This window comes from Muntiacus reevesi, chromosome 3 (assembly GCF_963930625.1).
Source record: "Muntiacus reevesi chromosome 3, mMunRee1.1, whole genome shotgun sequence".
Classification (NCBI taxonomy): domain Eukaryota; kingdom Metazoa; phylum Chordata; class Mammalia; order Artiodactyla; family Cervidae; genus Muntiacus; species Muntiacus reevesi.
The window spans coordinates 101,641,343-101,647,822 of record NC_089251.1 but is presented as its reverse complement, the minus strand read 5'-3'; the positions used below and the strand labels follow the sequence as shown (position 1 = coordinate 101,647,822).

General features: G+C 41.2%; 1 pseudogene; it reads right to left on the bottom strand.

The window, feature by feature from the left end:
* Positions 1-3,252: 3,252 nt before the first annotated feature.
* LOC136163088 (olfactory receptor 4P4-like) lies at positions 3,253-4,165 on the bottom strand (annotated as a pseudogene).
* Positions 4,166-6,480: the final 2,315 nt, after the last annotated feature.

Sequence of the window (6,480 nt, the reverse complement as noted above, 5' to 3'; positions counted from 1 at the left end):
ATAATTTTTAAAACTCTTGCTTTTTTAAAAACATTTTAGGATGGCATGGAACATTATTCATTTATAGTCCCAAATCTCTTTCGTTCTTCTGTAAAAAGAAATTAGTGTTTAGTAGTAAATGTTTTAAAATCTTATTTCATTTGGAAATGACCTAATTATTTAGACACACACACATATAAACCTGGCAGTCCTCATCAGACACTCCCTTAAATACAAGAATGCAGTCTCTCAGAAAACCTTCTATAGAGACACAAAACTTCAGATGTCTTCAAAGATTTTAAAAGGAGGAAGGGAAGCCAGGTTGAAAGAAGGAGGAGGAGGCGGGAGAGGGGGCAAAAGGGGTGGACTTACAGACGTCTCCTGCCACCTGCAGACACTCAGGCGTTTCAGGAATTTTCCTGGGCTTCCAGAAAAGGGAGACCAGAGACAATGCCGGCACACACACAAACACGGAGAGCCGAAGACAAACACACAGACAGACAGACGTCGGCCGACGACACAGCGCTGGGTTTTCGGGCCCCCTGAATTTTTTTTGCCTCCCGGTAGCCGATTTACTTTACCGAATGGCGTCCGCTGTTCACCAGACTTGGGGTCGGGAGAGGAACTTTTTTTCCCGCGGAGTCGGCTGCCTCCCAGCGCGTCCGCTGGCCTTGGCCTTACGCCAACTAGTCTCCCTTTATAGAAAGCTTTCCTTCTGCGCCAGATACGTACCCTCCTGCTCCCCAGCAGGGCCTTGAATTTACTCTGGTCCTTCCTGAGCACCGGTGTTATTATTTATCCTTCCCCTTTGTCCTGTAAGCGTTTTCTTCTCCCAGTCAAGGCATCCCGGACGAGCCCCCAAATGTTATGCCCGATGTCCGAATCCCCGAGCGGGAAGAAAAAAAGGCTTCTAAGACAATGCAACTCGCAAAAAAGGGAAGTTTATTACTGACTCGAGCCAGGGCCTTCTGCCTCACCCATCACAGTGGTGCAGGGTCAGAAAAAGCCCCGAGCCCAAGCTGTTAGCAAATTTATAAGATATGCATAAGCAATTAGTAGCTGGCTTAAGCGGATTGGTTACATGTTTGCAAAGCAATTCTATTGGTACAGACTTTCGCGGGCTTTTTCAAACCTGGGCGTTCGCGGGCTTTTCAGTTTTCCCTTTGTCTCTTACTGGGCGCATATTGATTGGCTGGCTCCAGGTTACCTGATGGGGGTAGGGAATCTTACCATTTCGGGGGAAGCTAAAACTTAATCCAGGCTGCCTGTCATGGTATTAACCCTGGCAGCCTCACAAAAAGGGGTGGCCTTACAGACGTCTCCTGCCACCTGCAGACACCCAGGCGTTACGGGACTTTTCCCTGGGCTTCCACGGAGGACTGGAACTCGGCCCTACCAGAAACAAGACCAGAATTCGAGTTCTCTGCCAAGAGGAGGTGATCAGTCTCCAATCCACAGCTCAGGCTGAGGCCCTTCGACCAGATTCCTGCGTCCAGGACCGGGGGACTAGAAAAACGGGAAGGATAGGAAGGGATAAGGAGAGGAAAGAGAGAGGGAAGGGGAGGGAGGTCAATAAAATCTCTTGTTCCTTACCGGTCGGGGCACTCTGGCCAGTTGTCCGCGTCAGGAGGAGACCAGGGACAAAAGGGTCCCAGTCGCGGCCGCTGGGTCTGGTCCATTGGCAGGCAAGCTGGCCCCTGAGTACCCCGAGTGGTCAGGATGTCAGTCTCAGCGAAGAAGATGTCCCATCTGGGTCGCCATTTGTTGCAGGAAGGGGGACCCCTTCCAGGGCCCGAAACTGGGCTCTTGTCTAACACTCGGAAATGAATTGTCCGAGGAGACACATGTTGACGAAGCAAGAGATTTTATTGGGAAAGGGCACCCGGGTGGAGAGCAGGAGGGTAAGGGAACCCAGGAGAACTGCTCTGCCGCGTGGCTCGCAGTCTTGGGTTTTATGGTAATGGGATTCATTTCCGGGTAGTCTTTGGCCAATCATTTTAGTTCAGAGTCTTTCCTGGTGGCGCACGCATTGCTCAGCCAAGGTGGATGCTAGCAAGAGGGATTCTGGGAAGTGGACGGACAGGTAGTGTCTCCTTTCAATCTTTCCTGAACTCTTCCGGCTGGTGCTGGCTTATTAGTTCCGTATTCCTTATCAGGATCTCCTGTCATAAAACAACTCATGCAAATGGTTACTATGGTGCCTGGCCAGGGTGGGCGGTTTCAATCAGTGTGCTTCCCCTAACACGAGTAAGCTCAAACATGGGCAAATTTGAGAAGACATTTGATCTCAAAAAGTAAGGATGTTGGATTCTATTTCAAGGAAAATGGGGTTCCAGTCAATTTTTGGAGAAGGCTGTGATATGATCAGATATGTGCTTCAGAAGGACATTTCTGCATACCTTAAACTCATGTGATTGACCTCAGAATTAGTTGAACCCTGAGAGGGTAACAGGCAGGAAGGCCAGGGGTCTCCAAATGGAGGAAAGAGGTTGCAAATGCCAGACATTTTTATCTCTGTTAAGCGGCAGGAAGAAACAAACCAGCGATATGTTTTTCCTTCTCTATACAAATTTAAAAGGAGGTTTCTCTTAACATTCTGTGTTGCCATGACACCTGGTCTCACCTAAAGCTAACTACTCTCAAACCTTGAATTAACCAATACATTTCTTTTTTTTATGGAAATGTTGTCTTAAGCTATGTTAATGTACCCCAGACTCTATCTCCAAGTTGGTTCCGCCAAACGGCCTAATTTACTTTCAGGTATTGTTCCCCTAATCTATGTAAGCAGAACTATTTGTTGGTATTCTGCCCTTCTAGAAGATTCAAGTCAATCGTTTTATGGCCAGGGATGAATTATCTGGTGCCATTCTAAATTTTATGACATTCCTTTCTTTTCATTAACAGACTGTGAGTGACTATATAACATACAGCTAAAGACTAGGAGGGGGGTACTCTTGCCCCCTTCTGATGCCTATGTCAGAAGCTTTCTCTATCTCCTTTATACTTTAATAAAACTTTATTACACAAAAGCTCTGAGTGATCCAGCCTCGTCTCTGGCCCCGGGTTGAATTCGTCTCCTCCGGAGGCCAAGAATTCCGCGTCTTATCGTTCAGCAACAACCTTTCAACCCTTTAAAGTGCAGATATCAGTATAAATAACAGTGACTAACATCTTTGGTCCAACTTATCCAAAAGCTTATATAGTTTTTATATTTATTTAAATTAATAAATATCCTGTGGGTACTGACCAGAAGCACAGTGAGTATCACCTTACTCACTTTAATTCTGAATGTACTACTTTAGACCATACCTTCCTCATGGCGATTTTCATCTCCACGTTTCTCAGGGTATAGATGAGAAGGTTCAGCTTGGGGGCAATCACAGTGTAAAGCATAGCCATTTCCTTATCCTTATTTTCACTGCCTGCAGGTAGAGCATAAATGTAGATACAAGGAACAAAGAACAAAGCTACAACCATTATGTGAGAACTACAGGTTGAGAGAGCTTTTTTTTTTTTTTTTTTTTTTTTTGCCCGGTAGAGGAGTATGATCTAAGATTACATAATATGATTATATAAGAAACTAATAGGGAAAAAAAAAAAAAAGGACCATCACCATCCCTGAATTTGCAATCATTAAGATATTAACAACATGAATATCTTTGCACACTAATTTCAAATGTGGCTTCACATGACATAAGTAGTGATCTATCTGATTAGTGCCACAGAAAGGTAACTTGAGTACCATGAGAAGTAAAGCAATAGAATGCCAAAAACTCACAGCCCAGGCTAGGACGATCAACATGTTTCACCTCTGTCTGTTCACGATGAACATACAGTGCAGGGGCTTGATGATGGCAATGTAGCGATCAAAAGTCATAGACACCAAGATGAATATCTCCACACCTGCCAGCAAGTGGGCAGTGAAGAGCTGGGTCATACAGTTGTTATAGGAAATATTTTTTCTTGCTGTAGCTAAGTCCCTGATTAGCCTGGGGACCACCGTGGAGGGGTAGCTGACATCCACAAGGGAGAGGTGACAGAGGAAGTAGTGCATTGGTTGTTGCATTAGATGGCTGCAGGTGATGGTGAGTGAGATGATGAAATTTCCCATTAATACAGCCAGGTAACAGAGCAGGAACAAGAAAAATAGCAGTAGCTCTACTTGCTTATTATATCACAGTCCCATGAAACAAATTCTGTGACATTGTTCTGAGTTCAGAATACACAACAGAAATTTACTTCATCTGAAATGATGCAGGACATAATATATGTTTAATAGCACTTTCTAGGTTTTGGAGTATTTATACATGAATTAAAGTGTAGTTTATACAGTATTTATTCCAGATACAATCTTGTAAATCCTTTTAGATTAATGGTGTCATTATATTTAAAGAGGTATTTAGTAAAAGCCTGTCTTATGCCTGAAACTTTTGTAAACATTTCAAATGCATTTAACTCATGCTTTGGTATTACTAATAGTTATTACTCTGATACTCATTTTACATATAGATAAACCAAAAAATGGGGGATCAATTAATTCTACAGGTTTCCCTCGTGGCTCAGACAGTAAAGAATCTGCATACAATGTGTGATACCTGGGTTCTATCCCTGAGTTGGGAAGATTCCCTGGAGGAAGATGTGGCAACCCACTCCAGTATTCTTGCCTGGAGACTTCCCATGGACAGAGGAGCCTGGTGGGCTATAGTCCATGGAGTTGCAAAGAGTCGGACATGACTGAGCAGCTAAACACAGCGCAGCACAGTTAATTCTACAAAATCATTAAGATAATCAAATATCAACCTAATACATGAACCTGCATTTGATGCCATTTTCCACGCTCTAAACAGCTTTGCTACCTCATCTATTGACCAAATGTACTACCAGGTCTTTCCCACCTCCATAAAGAATATGGAGTTTTATGCCATCTATGCCATTAACTACCTGTAAAACTTTAGGTAAGTCCCTTCCCTTGTCTATGGTACATACAGTTTTTGTATAAAACCTAAATCATAGGTGAAAATTACAAATACCCATTGGAAGCAAACATTTATTTTTGAAATAGAAACAAAACAAGGTTCTTAATTATGACAGGCATAGTCTTAATTATTTTTAACAGTTTCACTGACTGTCCTTCTTTGCACCATGGACATATAGAAAATGAACTTGAGGCAAAATTAGTGGGTGTCTAAATATAGGAAGATAAGTTATTATTACATAAAGTGTTCTCCTTTTATTAATCATTCTAAATAATATTTTAGAGGTCACTATTGTAACACCAGAAACACTTTGGAGACTTGGTTATCTGTAGATATATTGAAGAACTCAGTGTGATTAATAGATGATCTGCTTATTTAAATATATATTTTGAATAGTGCCACCACTTTGATGCAATACAGCTAGGAGCAGATAGTGAATATGGTGAAACCACGGTCTTTTACCCATAATCAGATGTCTTCCAGTGAAAATATATTTTACCTAAAGGACTCCTAATTTCAATACATTATTTTAATGGTATAAGTGGGGGACAATATGAATCATTAGACAGATGACTCATCTAATGATTATGAAGATGAAGATTCAGGCTTCACAGGTGGCCCTTGTGGTAAAGAACCCACCTGCCAATGCAGGAGACATAAGAGACATGGGTTTGATCCCTGGGTTGGGAAAAATCTCCTGGAGTAGGAAATGGCAACTCACTTCAGCAATCTTGCATGTAAAATCCCATGGACAGAGGAGCCTGGCGGACTACAGTCCATGGAATTGCAAAGAGTCAAATATCCCTGAGATACTGAGCATGCACATCAAGGCTCTGGTGTCCTGCTGTAAGCAGTTCATTCTAAGCCTTCTTCTTCAACTACTAAGTGGAATTAATAATGGTGAGCAGCAGTAGATTGAATTTACTATGATCAAAAATTTTTGTAAAAATAAAATGCTGTTCAAACTCCCAATTATTTTCTCAACATTTACCTCAATTATTTTTCTCAATTAAATGACATGCACATACACACATGTATATATGTCTCTCTCTCTCTCTAAATATATATGTGTGTGTGTGTGTGTATATATATATATATATATATGCATAAATATATGTGTATATATATGTATATATATACACATGTTTATATATATATATATATATATATATATATATATATATATATATATATATAAAACAATGCTTACTTGTGATATTTTAAATTTTTTTGAAGTACTATAATTTTTAGACCAGTTCCTTTTATTTTTCTGTGAGTGTGCTGTGAAACAGCAAATATATATGGAATACCTCTTAAGCTCCTGTGAATCTTCCATCAAAAGTAATTTAGGAAAACATTGCTAGAGATATCTTCAATTTGATTAAAAGGTACAAAAGGACCAGAGGGAAAAACTCCGTCATGCACTGTGCAGCAGCTGATGGGTTTGTAGCCATAATTGTAAAAATAAAGCCAATAAAATTATAGTGAGTATATACATAGTTTTATTTATCTCTTGGGGGTTATC